Here is a 19,679-nt window from a genome sequence, read left to right as displayed (position 1 = left end):
GCCTGGATTGATTTTTACCGGGTCGATGCCCGAGTGGTTAATGGGGACGGACTATAAATTCGTTGGCAATATGTCTACGCTGGTTCAAATCCAGCTCGGCCCAATAATTCGCGGATCCACCATGAAATGATAGAACCTATGTGTTGGTCTTCAAAAATGCGCTATCTCAATAGAAAAAACATCAAATTTTTAGATCTGGATAGTGCTATATTTTATCTTTACCAATATCACTAGTACGGATGATAGTGATTTAACTATAAGAGAAAGTTCTAATGATTTAGATGTAACTAAAAAATACAGGCATTTGTGGGTTCAATGCGAAAATTGTTATGGATTAAATTATAAAAAAAAATTAAATCAAAAATGAATATTTGTGAACGTTGTGAATGTCATTTGAAAATGAGTAGTTCGGATAGAATCGAACTTTTGATTGATCCTAGTACTTGGGAACCTGTGGATGAAGACATGGCCTCTCTGGATCCTATTGAATTTCATTCAGAGGAAGAACCTTATAAGGATCGTATTGATTCTTATCAAAGAAAGACATGATTAATTGAGGCTGTTCAAACAGGTACAGGTAAACTAAATGGGGTTCCTGTAGCCGTTGGGGTTATGGATTTTCAGTTTATGGGGGGTAGTATGGGCTCTGTAGTGGGTGAGAAAATAACACGTTTGATAGAGTCTGCTACTAATCAATTTGTACCCCTTATTCTAGTGTGTGCTTCCGGAGGAGCACGTATGCAAGAAGGAAGTTTGAGCTTGATGCAAACGGCTAAAATATCCTCTGCTTTATATGATTATCAATAAAAAAAAAGTTATTCTATGTAGCAATCCTTACATCTCCTACTACGGGCGGGGTGACAGCTAGTTTTGGTATGTTGGGGGATATCATTATTGCCGAACCTGACGCCTACATTGCATTTGCTGGTAAAAGAGTAATTGAACAAACATTGAATAAGACAGTACCTGAGGGTTCACAAGTAGCTGAATATTTATTCCAAAAGGGCTTATTTGATCCTAATTCGATTGATGATAAAGACAGAGAATTCTTGGTTCAGTTCTCCGCCTTAACGACAGAAAAAAGGATTGATCAAATTCTATTGAGTCTGACTCATAATGATCATTTAGCAAAGAATGACTCTGGTTATCAAATGATTGAACAACCGGGAGCAATTTACTTACGATACTTAGTTGATATTCATAAAAAGTATCTAATGAATTTTGAGTTCAATACATCCTGTTTAGCAGAAAGACGGATATTCCTTGCTCATTATCAGAAAATCACTTATTCACAAATCTCCTGTGGGGCTAATAGTTTTCATTTCCCATCTCATGGAAAACTTTTTCGCTCCGCTTAGCCTTCTCTAGGGTTATTTTAGTGATAGGTTCTATAGGAACTGGACGATCCTATTTGGTCAAATACCTAGCGACAAACTCCTATGTTCCTTTCATTACAGTATTTCTGAACAAGTTCCTGGATAACAAGCCTAAGGGCTTTCTTATTGATGATAGTGACGATATCGACCGGGACCTTGATACGAAGCTGGAGCTTCTAACTATGATGAATGCGCTAACTATGGATATGATGCCGGAAATAGACCGTTTTTATATCACCCTTCAATTCGAATTAGCAAAAGCAATGTCTCCTTGCATAATATGGATTTCAAACATTCATGATCTGGATATGAATGAGTCGAATTATTTATCCCTCGGTCTATTATTGAACTATCTCTCCAGGGATTGTGAAAGATGTTCCAATAGAAATATTCTTGTTATTGCTTCGACTCATATTCCCCAAAAAGTGGATCCCGCTCTAATAGCTCCGAATAAATTAAATACATGCATTAAGCTACGAATGCTTCTTATTCCACAACAACAAAAGCACTTTTTCACTCTTTCCTATACTAGGGGATTTCGCTTGAAAAAGAAAATGTTCATTACTAATGGATTCGAGGCCATGACCATGGGTTCCAATGTACGAGATCTTGCATCACTTACCGATGAGGCCCTATCGATTAGTATTACACAGAAGAAATCAATTATAGACACTAATCTAATTAGATCTGTTCTTCATAGACAAACTTGGGATTTGCGATCCCAGGTAAGATCGGTTCAGGATCATGGGATCCTGTTCTATCAGATAGGAAGGGCTGTTGCACAAAATGTACTTCTAAGTAATTGCTCCATAAATTTACTTGAAAAACATAAAGACTGGGGAAAAAAATGTCACCAGAAAAATGGTGGTTCGCCGGTAAAGATGGTAGCTCGCCGGAATTCTTGGTGGTTCACCGGAAGTGTCAGAAAAATATATCATAGATCACAACATTGTTGGAATTGATCTAGGGTTTAAGAAAAAGTTTAACGCTTCGTTAAGCGGCGGAATTTTAAAAATTTTCTTTTTCAAGTAAAAACAGTTTTTACTAACCTAGACAAAGAGCAAGTACATATAAATAAAACAAATATGAGCTTATTAAAAATTACTAACCTCTTTAGAAGCTTGAACGTTGATGAGCCTTCGGAAGGTTGAAAACGTTCGTCTCCTCGCAGCACGTCTCTCTTCCTTTCCTCGGCAACTCGAGCAACCACGAAAGTTTCTATCACTAAATCACTCGAAATAAAAGGAATCAGTGAGTGGACACTTTTAAACACTACGACTTAAGAACGAGTCTTGAAGTCGCAGAGCTAAACTCTAGGTCAAATGAGGACCTAGGTGCCAAAACAATAAAATGAAATTGAAGAGAGAGGGAAAGAGAGGATCGACCAAGTCTAGAGAGAGAAGCTCTCAATCTCTAAAACTTTTGAATGAGAAAAATGAGAAGAATGAGGCTCCTATTTATAGGAGAGGTCTCACCTTCAATAAGGTAGTTTCCTCTTCTATAGAATGAGCCAATTTCCTCTTTTTTTCCTTGAGATGCTCGGCCAACATAGGCTTCATTAAGCCTTGGATTTGTTTCCTATTTTGTTTCATGCCTTGCCTTTGTCTCTCTCTTGGCCGAATTCCCTTAAGCATCCTCATGCAAATTTGTTTCCTCTTTTTCTTTTGGCAAGTATCTTGATACATTTATGCACAAAATATTCGCTCTTTCTTTGGGTATTATGGGCGCCTAAATTGTCTCTAGAAGTAGCTTCTTCATTTGTTCATGACAACATGAAAAAGGCCCATTAAGAATTTTCAATAAAATTCTTATGAAATGAAATTAATTCACAAGGCCCAATTATTTTAATATGGCCGAGTGACATTAAGTCATCAAATGAACTTGTCAAAAAATTTATTGACATTCATTTCATGCTATGTCTCAAAAGACAAAAAAACCCTTTTGACAATTTTCGTTCTTGTTTTGACTTAGCTTCCAGTTTAACTATTCCTAATCGATGTGATTCGTGACAGTGACCTCATGGATCCAAATGAACAAAGCTTGAGCTCAAATACTTGGACTCAAAAGTTCACAAACCTTTTCCATGTTTAGCTTAATGTCAACTGACTCCACTAAAGAATTGACACTGAAAATCTCTCGGTTCAAATGAATTTATTTTCTACTCAAGAATTCAACCTAATTGTAATGAGTGGATCCACAGAATATTATCAGTGTTTACCCTTCATGAATATCATCAGCTAGTCGGGATTTACAAAATTACCATTTTACCCTTCTAGCTGTTATTTCTTCAATTCCTTTGTCGCTCGTGAATAAGTTAGAAACAATGTATTGACGAGGAGCTAACAAGTCACATTGTTTCATCCAAAAGAGTCAAGACTCAATTTCGACACTGGCCAGTTCATTTATTCACACTCCAAGGAACAAAGCATGAGGTGATATACATTGCATTTCAGCAATCTTGTACATGAATTCCATATCTATGAGAATTTCACAAAGTTACTCATGACATTCTCACAACTTAGTATTTCACCAATAGGCCCTGTTCGGAATCACATAGTGAGTCCGAACTCTGACTTTCTCAAATGAGAATACGTAAGCTGTGAAATGGCATGTCTCATTTCAGGAGTAAGGTAAGCACGATGCAATTCATACATAGTGACTTCGAGACATAAGAGGTTAAATGGTTTGTTCTTATCTTGTCTCTAGAAGTGCACTGGTCAAATCAGTACCTTCAGAAGATACCTAGAAGAACTATAAAGTCTCCAACTCTCAATGCCTCATAACCAGACATCATAGATTCTTCTAACAATCATACTGAGGTCAATAGTCCTTTGACCCTTAGATTGCGAATGTATCGTTTTAAGCAAACTACGAAGAGTTTGTTCATGCAAATCTACATTTGTCTCTTCGTAAGTTGTTTAGTTTGTTTATGGACTAAAGACTAATGTTTTATCATAAAGCTTCAAACAGACACGGAAGAATGAATGAACGTTTCAAGTTTTTATTAATGAATAAGAAATTACAAGCAAGAGTCTTCATGAAACTTTATTACATCAAATGTACAATATAGAGATTACAACTCTTCTTGTGGGCACCATTGACAACAAACATTTCAAACAACTTTAATGAAAGATATTATGTTAGAAAAAATCAATTTGTAGACAAAATGCAGGAAAACAAAATTTGGGTTTTAAAAAAAAATAGTCGACATGGTGAGCTTGTCCGACAGTCGCCGAAACAGACTGACAACCACCGATTTTCGCCGAAAATGGCTGTCTTCTTCATCTTCTCCGAGAAAGCCCAAAATCTTTCTTTATCTTTGATTTTCTGCAAAAAAAAAAATGTTGGACATTCACAGGAGTTTAATGTTTAAAAGAGACAAAAATACTCAATCATTTTTCATGGAAACGACACATTGTTTTTGCCGAAATTCCAGCGACATCAAGATGAAAAACGACATATTTCACTTTGTCGGCCGTTTGCATAGCGAAAACGAATTTTCCCGTCAAAATTCGTGGAAATCCGGCGACATTTAAAACCGTGACAGTAACACAGCACTAAATTTGGTGTGATACTGTACATACACTAAAATAAAATGTTGTATTTGCAGTCTGGTTGTAGAAGATTTCGCATACTAACTCCCCAACACTAATAATGTTTTTATCCCCTCATGTTAAAAACCGTACAAAACTTGCATTATAATCCTTTATTAATACAAATATAGTATTTGACAAGACATATTCACGGACATTGTTTTTTTACTCATTTTTTTAGCACATGAATTAAGTTTTTTGTGATATCATATAATAATGTATTATTTATATGCATTTCCTATTTATAACTCAAATAACGTTGTCGAAGTGTGGAGAAATCGAAAAAAAAAACGTTTTTGAAGTTCTTGACTTTCTTGATCTAGGATTCTCCAATCCGAGGAATTTCCTTCGATGAAAATCGATGCGACTCAATCGAGGAGCAGCGAAATAAGGAGTCTTGGTCAAAGCTCAACGAAGCTCGTCGGTGACTGACTTGCTTCTGCGGAGTCCTGAGCTTTTAACACACGTCGTGGACTAATGAGAACACTGGACGAAGGTTTTGTGGATGTTCTCACTATAAGGTATGCTAGTTATTGATGTTGGACTTTGTCCTCCATTAATATGCAATTGTATGGGCCAAATTCGATTCCATTTTGTCCAGGCCCAGAAAATTCCTTCGATGAAAATCGATGCGACTCAATCGAGGAGCAGCGAAATAAGGAGTCTTGGTCAAAATGATGAAGCATTTCGACGAAGCTCGTCGGTGACTGACTTGCTTCTGCGGAGTCATGAGCTTTTAACACACGTCGTGGACTAATGAGAACACTGGACGAAGGTTTTGTGGATGTTCTCACTATAAGGTATGCTAGTTATTGATGTTGGACTTTGTCCTCCATTAATATGCAATTGTATGGGCCAAATTCGATTCCATTTTGTCCAGGCCCAGAAAATTAACCCGCGATGGAATCGAACTGGACATTGTGTATGGTCAGCTTGATTTCTAAAAACAATCAATTAGCCGACCTGGCCTTGATAAAGATGAGCTAGGCCCCATATCCGCAACTTGCATTTACAAAGGCCAACTCACTTTGCAAACTTTTCAACCGTCTATCTAAAGACCCGAAAAACGCATACTAACGCAGCACAAACTCTTCAACCGTTCCATCCATACCGGGTCAAAGGCTACACATGGCTTCCAAAAGAGCCACGAGATCCACATTCGACGCATGACTTGGTCCTAAAAGACCGGACCTAACCAACCATCTCTTGCGGCTAAAAATACGAGATCCAAGAACGTATTTTTGCATGTTACATTCCACTTAGAAGCCTCATTATCGTCTTATGTTATCAAGCTCGTTATTTGTAGCCTTCGTTTATTTTCATCATTGATCATCGTCAATCGCATTAAATTAAAGGCCCAGAGCCATCTTTTGCCCATTTAATTTCTGTCATTTAATTTATCGTCTAGTACGTTCATTATTTCATAATTGGATTTAATCTCATTATCATATCATGAGGTCCATCTCTACAAATCTAAATCGACCATTTTTCATCACGAATAGTCGAGACTGCTTTGAAGTGATTTTTCACTTCAACAGTTTTGCGCTGTGTGTGGGAATCCTGTAAGATTTCCTCATGCACACATTGTTGGATCCTCTGTGGCATGGTTTAGTTTGGCCAAATAATTTTTTTAAGGTGTTCAAAATAAGCTGCAAGAAGTTGTTCAAGACCTGAGTTATCTAAAGTCACTTTCCTCCCACGTGGATATAACGAAAAATATATTGTTTCCATTCATGAATATTATGGTGAGATATTCTCAGATATTTGGTTTTTAAGAATAAAAGATTCCCGAGATATTTTCTGTCAACCTTATAAAGCTCTTTGTGAGTCGAACTAGGTTAATAAATTTTTCTGTTAATCAAATTCACGCGCGTTAAACCTCGATCTAGTATCTCTGCGTTAGAGATCTTCATCGACAATTAGTTCTTGGTGCTTGTAGCTATTGCATCTTTATTTGTGTAGAGTCTGTAAGTGTGTGTTTTTGCATTGAGGTGCTTATCAATCTTTGGGAGAGGATTGAGTGAAAGAGAAAAGAAGTCTCTTATCTTAGGGGATTCAGATTTCCATCCATTGGAGAAGTCATCACAAAGTGTTTGCCAATGAATGGAAATCTGAACTCCTCTCATATCAGAGTCTCTATCTCTCTGTAACCCAATCCTCACCAGAAGATTGATAGATACGTTAATGCAAAAACACGCACTTACAAACTCTGCACAAATAAAGATACCACAGTTGTAAGCCCGAGAACTACTTGTCGGTGAAAATTTACAAGGCAGAGTGACTAGTTCGAGGTTTAAAGAAGTGTGAATTTTCCTAATAGAAAATTTATTAACCTAATGTGACTCACAAATAGTTTTATGAGGTCAACACAAAATCTCTGACGAATCTGTTATTTTCGAAAACCAAACATCAAAGAATATCTAACCACAATATTCATATATGGAAACAAGATATTTCTAGTTATATTCGCGCATGAGAAAAGTGACTTTGGGTAACCCGAGTCTTAAACAACTTCTTATAACTTGTCTTGAACAACTTAAACAAAATTATTTTGTATAACTAAACCATGCCACAGAGATCCAACAATCTCGCCCTTGGAAATTTTTTTCAAAAGAAACGGACACTATGCATAGTGCTTCGAGCAAACAAGGACAAACTATAATAGTTCTAATTAGTTCAAGAAAACGGGACGTAAATTATTCTTTATATCTAGCTATTAAGCCAATAAAGAAATGAAAGCACTCAACCAAAAATACTCCTCCTTTTTTCCACAAAAGGACTAGCAAGGGAATATAAAAGTCTATGTTGGTAGTAAAAAATGCTAAAAGAACTTAAAGGAAATACAAGAAAAAAAAAGTTACACATTTTCTTCAGGGAACGGGATCTTCAGGTCCTTATTCTTCAACTTCACCTTCGTCTTTGTCAACCGGGTACTTATGTCATGGTGATCTTCTTGATCTCAAATATCTTCTCTCCGATTTCAGCCACGAGCTGTTTGATGATCATCTCCTCCATATTGTTGGAGAAGGTATGAGAAGTACCTGCATAGAAGAAGATGGTTGAACATCTTCAAGATCACCTTGAGCAATTTGCTCCTCCTCAATGATGTTCTTGTACTTCCCAGCGAAGAACTTGGGATCAGCATTTAAGCTAACGGGCTCTCCAGATAATGCATTGGGATACGCTTTCAGACTGGGATACTGCTTGATCCCCATTTCATATATCAGAGAAGGAAAGCCAATTCGTTGATTGACCTTTTATATGCGTCGTGGGCAGCAATTTGATCAAAATATTTTACCAATATCCATTTTTCTCTTGTTTTCAATGGCATAAAAGACCTGCCCCATCAGTTTGCTCACAGAACCCATATGAAAATAGGGGAATATATTCTTGATGGCAATGCAAAACAGCAGAGAAAACTGTGACTTCTATTGAGGTCAACGATTTACCTAGGCATATTTAGTGCCTCTTCATCCACATGCTTTGTCTGAGCATCATTACCAACACCTGACTGAGCCACATGGATTTGCTCTGGCACAATCTCAAGAATATCAACTCCAACAGAGGGCTGAGCCACAATGATCGGCTCAAAATCAAAACATCAACATCAACATCAACAGGATCCTCATCTTGGACATGAGGACTTGGACAACTTCAGCAACTTGTTCAACTTTTTTCTTAGTAGGGGTCAACTTCTTGGAGACTTTCTTCTTTTCTTTCTTCTTATACGTCTTCAACGAAGTATCAAAGGCTTCAATAGGGTTAGGACTTTGTGAAATTTCCTCCCCCTGAGTTGCATGTGACTGATAAGGCAAATCTTCAACAATCTTTGAACCCATTATATGTTCAGAGACACCAACATCAACACTCCTAGAACACAAGGGTTAGGGCTAACCTGGTTCACATTTTTTTCAGCACCTTCCTCGACGAACTGATGATTCTGTAGGGCCCTCTCAAAATTCTCTAGAGTGGCGACGTTGGCGATGATACTCACAGGAGCGACATGCGTTGCAGAGGAGGAAACAAGTGCGGCATGGCCAAGACCACAAATAGGAACCAACTTTGAAGCATGGGTAGCCTCCATTTTGCATAACTCTGAGAAGAATTATGAGAAATCGCGGAAAATTTCATAGAGAAAACAAGGGATCATGGGAGAAACCTTTCTTGAACAAGACAGAGAAAGTGTCAAGCAAGGAAATGAGGCAATAAGTATATTTCTCAAGAAACGGGAACAATTTAATGACACTTCCTTGATTTAGACACGTGTCATAAAGCTAAGCCACAATCAAATCAATTAAATACCCACTTTCTCAGCCAAAAAGGTCAATTCAATTAATAAAATCTTCAAAATAAATTACCATTTAATTCTCCCTTAAATACAGTCAACCGCAAGAAAATAAATCTTGTATATGAGCCTGGTTGATGGACACTGTCTTGAGAAAATTAATTCTCAATAACACAAAGACACAATGAGACTGAGTGTCTCAAACTAAGCACTTTCAACACCTTGTTGTTTTCAATGGTGCCCACAAGAAGAGTAGTAGTCTTTATTTATGTACATTTGATGTAATATAGTCTCACGAAGACTCTTGCTTGTAACTGCTGAATTATTAATAAAAGTTGAAATCTTCATTCATTCTTCCTTGTCTATTTGAAGCTTTATGATAAACTACAGTATTTAGTCCTTAAACAAACCTAACAACAAATGAAGAGTCAAATATAGATTTGCATGAACAAACTATTCATGGTTTGTTTAAAATAGTATATTCGCAATCTAAGGGTCAAAGGGCTAGTGATCCCAGTATGATTGTTAGGATGATCTATGATGTCTGGTTATGGGACATTGAGAGTTGGAGACTCTATAGTTCTTCTAGGTATCTTCTGAATGTATTGAATTGACCAGTGCACTTCTAGAGACAAGATAAGAACAAACCATTTAACCTCTTATGTCTCGAAGTCACTACGTATGAATTACATCATGCTTACCTCAATCCTGAAATGAGACATGTCATTTCATAGCTTACGTATTCTCATTTGAGAAAGTTAGAATGTGATTCTGAACAGGACCTATTGGTGAAGTACTAAGTTATGAAGATGTCATGAGTAACCTTGTGAAGACCTCATAGATATGGAATTCATGTACAGGATTGCTGAAATGCAATGTATATCACCTCATGCTTTGTTCCTTGGAATGTGAATAAATGAACTGGCCAGTATCCAAATTGAGTCATGATTCTTTTGGATGAATCAACGTGACTTGTTAGCTCCTCGTCAATACATTGTTTCTAACTTATTCACAAGCGACAAAGGAGTTGAGGAAATAACAGCTAGAAGGGTAAAATTGTAATTTTCTAAATCCCATCTAGTTGATGATATTCATGAAGGGTAAACATAGATAATATTCAATGGATCCACTCATCAATTAAGTAGAATTCTTGAGTAGAAAATATATTCATTTGTACCTAGAGATTTCGGTGTCTACTCTTTAGTGGAGTCAGTTGATATTAAGCTAGAACTTGGAAAAGGTGTGTGAACTTTTGAGTCCAAGTATGCTAACTCAAGCTTTGTTCATTTGGATCCATAAGGTCACTACCACAAGTCATTAGAGTAGGATTAGTTAAACTAGAAGCTAAGTCAAAACAAGAATTAGACAAGTTTTACGAAAATTGTCTAAAGGTTAATTTTGTCTTTTTGGACGTGACGAAATGAATGTCAATAAATAAGTTTTTTGATATTGTCATATGATGACAATGAAATGTGTCACACGGCCATATTAGAGTAATTGGGCCTTGAGGATTAATTTCATTTCATGGAATTTTATTTGAAAATTTTTAATGGGTTTTTCTTATGTTGTGATGAACTAATGAAGAAACATCTAGAAGCTCCTTCTAGAAGCCCTTGCTCGTCCAACATAGCTAGAGAAAGGAGATTATTTTGTGCATTGATGTATGAAGATACTTGCCAAATGAAAAAGAGGTAAAAATTTCCTGTATGAGGAAAGGATATGGGCGGCAACCAAAGGGAGGGAACAAAAGAGGAAACAAATCCAAGGGCTTCTAGAAGCCATCTTGGACGTGTGACATAAGGCAAGGGGAAGAAAATATTTACTCATGAATATGTGATATTCTATAGAAAAGAAGAAACTACCTTTAAAAGGTAATCCTCCACCTATAAATACCCCACATCATTCACAACTCACAACACACAATTTTGAGATTGAGAGCCTCTCTCTCTACTTTGTGGCCGCCCCCTCTCTCTCTCTCTCTAGAATCCCTTCTTGTTCTTTGTTTTGGTACCTAGGTTCTCATTAGACTTAGCATTTGTTTTAGCTCTTTGGCTCTAAGACTTGTTCTTGAGTCATCATGTTTAAAAGTGCCCACACATTAAATCCAACCATTCTCTTAAGACTCTAGTGGTAGAAACTTTTGTGGTTGCTCAACAGGTTCTAGAAACTAGTGGGAGAGGCGAGCTGCGTGGGGAGATGAACGTTTCAACCTTCCGAAGGCTTCTCAACGTTCAAGCTCCATTCGAGGTTGGTACCGAGTAAAAACTAAATGTAGTTTTAAAATTTTAAATTATATGTTCATGCACTTTGTCTAGGTTGTAAAATTTTAAAGAAATTTTTTATATTCCGCCGCTTTCTAGAAACGATAAATCATTTCTTAACCCTAGATCTATTCCAACAAATGGTATCAGAGCTATGGTCAAAGTATTAGCATGTGCATGTAATTTGAAATATGAGTTTGAAAATCGTTTTCTTGAATTTACTCCAGTTATGGTATCGCTAGAATTGTTATTTTAGATTTTTTTTTAATTTATTGCTCGTGTCTTTAAATTAAAAAGTATGTTGATTTTCTACAACCTTGGGATGATACTAAAACATATTAGAATCAGTTCTAAGAGTTTTTAATTTTTTCATAATCAAAATCACGTTTTGACAAGTTTGAGAAATTTTTGGGTAATTTTGTGACAAGTAATATTGTCTTGCTTGCTTTGCTTATTTACTCGCTCGTTTTATTTTTTTTTGTTATTATCTCTTGTGCTATACTATTAATATGTTAATAAGACACATTTCAAAGACTTAACAACTCAATAAAACGTTTCGTTACACTTAAATATTTTGCACTTAAGTCCCGACCGAAATTCTGTCCAGTTTTCCTTGAGCTTAAAAATTACCTACTGTAAAAGGGACGTATCTTTCTCCTCGAAACTTGGATTTTAATGGTTATTGAACCAAATTAAAGGTCTTTGAGTCTACTTTCCAAAACAGTTGGAATTAGCTCAATTGGACATCGGAGTCGCCGTTTACGCCGAGGTATTCACTGCCCGTGATTCCAGGATTTCTAGAAATTTTAATTTTGAATTCTGAATCCCGACTCCCATTCCAAAGGTTCTAAAACTCAGATGGAAAAATTTCCTTGAGAAAAAATGTTTTTCTAAATGTTATAAACATAATGTGTAAGATTGAAAAGCTTTTATTTTTGAATATTTACTTGAAATTGAAATTTTATATAACTAGTTTGAATTTTGAAAAACCGTTTTCACTTTCAAACTTGAAAATATTTTGTTAACAAAATCGAATAAGTTTTCAAAATATTTTTGAAAACTATATATATATCACTTATGTTCAAATCTATTTGACCTTGAAAATTTAAGTGGGAGGTCTCCTCGTAGAGTAGTCGAAAAAATTGCAAAAAGATGTGTAATCTCAAACTTCAAGTGTTCGAATGAGTTAGAAGTTCACACTTCCCTTATACACTTTCCCAAGTAGAAAATAAAGGAAAATGTCTGAGTACAAACACTGCTCTTCCTAGAAACATGACGATCTAAGGTTCAATTTCTAGAATTCCACTCTATCGCTCTATAACTAGGAAATGTGTTTCCGAACTTACACTACTACAAATACAATTTTTCGGTGCGGATGACTTTTGGGTGCGACTTTTCGCACCTAAAAGTCGCACCAAAAATTACTTTCGGGTGCGACTTTTCGCACCCAAATGTCACTAAAGTAACCAAAAAATTTCGCTGATTTTTTTAAATTTGGGTGCGAAAAGTCGCACCCAAAAGTTCATCATACATTTGGATGCGACAGAGTCGCACCCAAAAGTCCAAAACATTTGGTCTAAAAATTTAGCGGGATTTTGTTCCCTCTTATTTTACTTCTAAAATTTTGTTCCCTCTTATTTGTTTTCACCAACACGAGAGAAAGAAAGAAACGAGAAAGGGAAAAAAAGAAGAAAAGAAAAGAAAAGAAAGAAAGACAGGAAAGGAAAGAAAGAAAAGAAAGAAGAGAGAAAGGGAAAGAGAGAGACCGAGAGAATGAGAGAGAGAGTGCCGAGAGAAGGAGAGAGAGAGAGTGCCGAGAGAAGGAGAGAGAGGAAGAGAGCGAAGGAGTGAGCGACGAGGGTGAGCTCACGGAGGAAGAGGAAGCTCGGCCAACAGTAAGCCACCGAGACCCGAAACCATCTCGAGCGCGCGCGCGGCCGAGAAGACGAGGACGCCGCTTGCCACCGAGGACACCGACCGAGAAAGAAACGCTGGGAAAGTGAGGGGACACACCGAGGACGCTGAAACTTACGAGAATCGGGTAAGAAAAACCAAATCCGAATTTAATTTTGGAGATTAGAGTTGAAATTGATTTTTAGGGCTTTTTGGATTCCGAGTTGGATTGGTGAAATTGATTGGCTTTTGATGATTGTTTAATCTCGGTTGTGATGTTTGTTACCCAGATTTGTGAATGGAAATTGTTGGTTGGATTCCTCTCTTGATATTTTTTTTGGCCGAAAATTAGAAGTAAGGGTAATTGTGTGTGTGTGTGTGTGTGTGTGTGTGTGTTTATTTGAGTGTGTGTATGCTTTGTGTGTTACCATGTTTATTTGAGTGTGTGTGTGTATGCTCTGTGTGTCTGTGTGTGTGTGTGTGTGTGTGTGTGTGTGTGTGTGTGTGTGTGTGTGTGTGTGTGTGTGTGTTTGTGTATGCTGTGTGTGTGTGTTTATTTGAGTGTGTGTATGCTCTGTGTGTTACCATTTTATTTGAAGTATGTTAAGTCTTACAGAAGTTGGGTCATGAAGGAGTGGGAGCGTTTAACCGGCCAGAATATTTTCTATTTGAAAATACGTTATTTTCTTTAACATCTTGTCCGGATCCTTGTATAGTATAGAATAAACAAAAAAAATTGCTTTCTCAACGAAGCTTTCCTTTCATTCCCAAAATAATTGGACACGGGTTGGTTTCACGCTGCAGAAATACTCGTGAAGGAGGGAATCAGCGCTGAGGTAAGTCATCAGTGAAAACAAGAGAACAGTACAAAGTGTGATTTCGTAGAGTTGAAATAATTCTAACCCATCGATAAACGATGCGCATGTGATTAACTTGCGGTCGATCAGGCCGCTGGACAGAGCGACCATCAATGCCTCGGTGCGTAAGACCAAAAGACACGGTCGAGGAAGGGTTTCCACAGCACGGCGTCGGTGCCAAAATCTGGTTTGAAGACTCGCCTTTTATAAATAATCTCTCTCTGTCCCACTGATGCGATCGATGGTTTCACTTTTTATTACTTATTTTTGGAACAACACGTCTGTTGTTGAGGATAGCTTTGGTTATCTCGACGCACCGGTCGAAAGAATCTCTTGAACCGACGTTCCGATGCCTTACGCCGTAAACTTGGAGAGAATGGCTCTCCCTCAGGTACATTGTTAGGAATAAAATTGTAATATTGTAATTATAAACTAGTAAGTTATTTGGAAAGAGAGAAGCTTCTCGGAAGCAAAGAGAGCTTGGTTATTATTAAAAAATTGTTTATAATTTTAGGATTTATTCTTGGTGGTTTGTTTTGCTTGGTTAATTTTTTAGGTTGACGATATAGTTCGCGTAGCAAAGAGAGTTTGCTAGAGAGCTAGGTCTTTGGATGCATCAGCTTAAGTCTTTTTTTTTTTTTTTGTCACAAGAATCTTCGCACATGGTAAGAATATAAATACTTTAATTCTGGTTTTGTACGAGATTATACAGAACATAATTTTACTTGCTGGAGTTAAGTTCGGCAGAATTATTTGGTAAATAGGATTAATATATTCCGTTTCTCGTTCAGGAGATACAAGTGCTGTATATTTTTCTCGTTTGGATTGGAGACAGGGTCAGAGTCGAACTTGGTTAATAAATTGGAAGAGAACAGTGACGGGACCAATAAATTTGTGGCTCCGTTTTTTGTTTGTTTAACATTTTGGCTATGGAAAATGTTGAAGAATAAACCGTAGTTCTCAAACTGCCATTTTATTTTTTCTTCAAGTGATATTCTATGTTGTCAATGGTGCCCACAAGAAGAGTTGTAGTCTTTATTTCGTACATTTGATGTAATAAAGTCTCATGAAGACTCTTTCTTGTAATTGCCTATTCATTTAATAATAAAGTTGAAACGTTCATTCATTCTTTCTTTGTTTGAAGCTTTATGATAAAACCGTAGTCTTTTAGTCCATAAACAAACTTAACAACTTACGAAGAGACAAATGTAGATTTGCATGAACAAACTCTTCGTAGTTTGCTTAAAACGATATATCCGCAATCTTAGGGTCAAAGGACTATTGACCTTAGTACGATTGTTAGAAGAATCTATGATGTCTGGTTATGAGGCATTGAGAGTTGAAGACTCTATAGTTCTTCAAGGTATCTTCCGAAGGTACTGAATTGGCCAGTGCACTTCTAGAGACAAGATAAGAACAAACCATTTAACCTCTTATGTCTCGAAGTCACTATGTATGAATTGCATCATGCTTACCTTGATCCTGAAATGAGACATGCCATTTCACACCTTAGTATTCTCATTTGAGAAAGTCAAAGTTCGGACTCACTATGTGATTCCGAACAGGGCCTATTGGTGAAGTACTAAGTTGTGAGAATGTCATGAGTAACTTTGTGAAGTTCTCATAGATATGGAATTCATGTACAAGATTGCTGAAATGCAATGTATGTCACCTCATGCTTTGTTCATTGGAGTGTGAATAAATGAACTGGCCAGTGTCCAAATTGAGTCCTGACTCTTTTGGATGAAACAATGTGACTTGTTAGCTCCTCGTCAATACATTGTTTCTAACTTATTCACAAGCGACAAAGGAGTTGAGGAAATAACAGCTAGAAGGGTAAAATGGTAATTTAGTAAATCCCAACTAGCTGATGACATTCATGAAGGGTAAACATAGATAATATTCAGTGGATCCGCTCATCATAATTAGGTTGAATTCTTGAGTAGAAAATAAATTCATTTGAACCGAGAGATTTTCAGTGTCAACTCTTTAGTGGAGTCAGTTGGCATTAAGCTAAACTTGGAAAAGGTTTGTGAACTTTTGAGTCCAAGTGTTTAGCTCAAGCTTTGTTCATTTGGGTCCATGAGGTCACTGTCACGAATCACATCGATTAGGAATAGTTAAACTGGAAGCTAAGTCAAAACAAGAACGAAAATTGTCAAAATGGTATTTTTGTCTTTTGAGACATAGGATGAAATGAATGTCAATAAATTTTTTTGACATGGTCATTTGATGACAAGTAACACTCGGCCATAATAAGATTAATTAGGCCTTGTGGATTAATTTCATTTCATAAGAATTTTATTGAAAATTCTTAATGGGCCTTTTTCATGTTGTTATGAACAAATGGAAAAGCTTCTAGAAGCCTTTTTCTAGATGGTATAGGCGCCCAACATACCCAAATAAAGAGAGAATATTTTGTGCATGAATGTATGAAGATACTTGCCAAAAGAAAAAGAGGAAACAAATTTCCCCTAAGGGGAAACCAAGGTGGGCGCCCAAATGAGTCAAGAGATAAGCAAATAAAAGAGGAAACAAATCCAAGGACTTGCTTGGCAAGCCTTGGCCGTGTGACTCTTTGAAGGAAAAGGGAAATTGGCTCATGAATATGTGATATTCTATAGAAGAAGAAACTACCTTATTGAAGGTGAGACCTCTCCTATAAATAGTAGCCTCATTCCACACTTTTCATTCATCCAAGTTTAAGAGATTTGAGAGACTCTCTCTCTATAACTTTGGCCGCCCCTTCCTCTCTCTCTCTAGTTTATTTTCGATATTTTGTTTTGGCACCTAGGTCCTCATTCGACCTAGTGTTTAGCTCTGAGACTTCAAGACTCGTTCTTAAGTCGTAGTGTTTAAAAGTGCCCACTCACTAATTCATTTATTTCGATTGATTTAGTGATAGAAACTTTCGTGGTTGCTCGAGGTGCCGAGGAAAGAAAGAGACACGTGATGCGAGGGGAGACGAGCGTTGCAAACTTTCCAAAAGCTTCATCAAAGTTCAAGCTTCAAGAAAGGTTAGTAAACTTCTGTACTCATAATAGTTTTTAATTACATGTACTTGCTCTTTGTCTAGGTTAGTAAAAAACTGTTTTTACTTGAGAAGAAATTTTTAAAAATTCCGCCGCTTTGCGAAGCGTTAAACTTTTTCTTAAACCCTAGATAAATTCCCACAAATGGTATCAGAGCTATGGTTAAAGATTAGCATGTACATGTATTTAGAAATATGAGCTTGAAAATCATTTTCGAAAGTTTACTAATTTTGTGACAAGTTAGAATTGTTATCTTAGATTTTTTTTTTTAATTTATTGCTCTTGCCTTTAAATTAAAAATCATGTAGATTTTCTATGAGTTTGGGATGTTATTAAAACACTTTAGAATCAGTTCTAAAAGTTTTTAATTTTTTATATTGAAAAACGCGTTTTAAAGGTTTGAGGAATTTCGAGTAAAATTTTGTGACTAGTTTTCTTGTCTTACTAGTTACTTATTTTTACTTGAATCGTTTTATGCTTGTTGTTATTTCTTTTATGCCTTGTTATTACCTTGCTAATAAAACACAAATAAAAGCTTTAACAACCTTCATAAAACGTTCCGTTACACTCGATTCTTTTTCGCACCTAAAAAGGACCAAGCTTTAATTATTTCTTTTTCTTCGAGCTGGAGTAAACCCGCATTAAAAGTGGCATAACTCTCTGCTCAGAAATCGAAATTTAATGATTCTTGAATCAAATTAAATCTCTGTCTGTCCTCTGTCCAATTCCACCGGTTTACGGTCAAAAGGACATCGGAGCCGCCAGTTATGGCGATTTTACTCCGAGGTGCGCGGCTGTTCCGAAACTCAAGTTTTTTTTTTTTAGAATTCCGGATTTTCAGCCCCACTACCATGAGTTATAGAACTCTAATGAGAAAATTTTCTTGAGCAAAATTGTTTTTTATAAGATTATAAACATGATGTGTAAGATTAAAAAGTTTTGATTTTTGAAAGATTAATTGAAATTGAGTTTTTACAAAACTAGTTTGAATTTTGAAAAACCGTTTTCACTTTCAAACTTGAAAATATTTTGTCATCCAAATCAAATAAGTTTTCAAAATGTGTTCAAAACTATATCTATATCACATATGTTCAAAATCTATATGCTCTTGAAAATTTGAGTGGGAGGTCTCTTTGTAGACAAGCCGAAAAATAAAAAGATGTGTAATCTGAAACTTTCAAGTGTTCGAGTGAGTTGAAGTTCACACTTCCCTCATGCACTTTCCCGAAATAGAAAATAGGAAAAGATCGAGTATGTACCTTGTGCCTTTATGCACTAATACTGCTCTGAACATGTCGATCTAGGATTCTCTTCTAGTTGTCCGCTATGTCGCTCTTGAACTAGGAAATCTGTTTCCGAACTTATAAGAGTCGATGAACCAACTCCAAAAACTAAGTGAGAGGGTTATATTTGTTGTTTGTAACCCGCGATCCCCAACACTAATGAAAGAAACAATTAACGTGGGACTAAGAGCCGCTCTTGCGACCCTCACTTAAATGGGAGTACTCCAAGGCGTTCTTGCTTCGATCATTGCTCAATGAGCTACGTCCGAGAGTGAGACAATGATGACAAGGCCTCCCCTTGGGGGATTGTTTTTCAAAGTTGACCTTTTGGACTAAGTGGTTGGTTGCACACTTAGGCTCAATCCCTAGTAATCCTCCCTTGAGGCTCTACGAAAGGATGTGAGTGATCAAACCAATTTAAAAGGTGGCTAGTCAAAATTGATGTATTGGCATCTTGGCTTAGCATTAATGATGTGTCATTTACTTATAAATGGAGAGTTTTTGCGACCTTCTCTTGAGGGAGTAAATTATCGTTTGGTTTATAACACCTTTGGATTTTATAAAAGTCTTAATAAAACTTAAATCCTAAACCAAAGACTAATCATAAACTTGTTTCAACTTTTACAGGCAATATGTCTCTCAACCCTCTCTCAACCATTCTTTCCCCGAATAAACTCGAAGGCGACAATTACGTCGACTGGAAACGTAACCTCGACACAGTCCTTACTGTCGACAAGCACAAATGGGTTCTCACCACCCCCTGTCCTCAAACGAATGAAGATTCGACGCAAGAGGAAAAATACGCCCTGGCGGCCTGGCTTCGATCCGATGAGATTGCGAGGTGCTACATTCTGGCATCAATGAACAATGTGTTGCAACAACAACATCGTGATTATGAAACTGCCACCGATATGCTCTACAATCTCCATGAGATGTTTGGAGGGCAAGGACGTCAAGCTAGGCAACAAGCGGTCCGACAATTCATGAACTGTCGTATGAAGGTTGGAACTCCCGTTAGAGATCATATGATGCTGATCATTAGCTATCTAAACGAAATGGAGATCCTTGGATCCGAGATTGATGGGGAGACTAAAATAGA

General features: G+C 36.8%; 1 non-coding gene across 1 annotated transcript; it reads left to right on the top strand.

Moving 5' to 3' along the window:
• The first annotated feature begins 19 nt into the window (after window positions 1-19).
• Window positions 20-103, top strand: TRNAY-AUA (transfer RNA tyrosine (anticodon AUA)). The gene has a single exon. It is a non-coding gene; the product is annotated as a tRNA-Tyr (tRNA).
• The last annotated feature ends 19,576 nt before the right edge of the window (window positions 104-19,679 follow it).

Source organism: Urtica dioica, chromosome 6 (genome assembly GCF_054948205.1).
Source record: "Urtica dioica subsp. dioica isolate 48M chromosome 6, U.dioica_male_clone48M_v1_H2, whole genome shotgun sequence".
NCBI classification, from domain to species: Eukaryota; Viridiplantae; Streptophyta; class Magnoliopsida; order Rosales; family Urticaceae; genus Urtica; species Urtica dioica.
The sequence above is the reverse complement of the archived record's forward strand: the minus strand, read 5'-3'. Positions and strand labels throughout refer to the sequence as shown.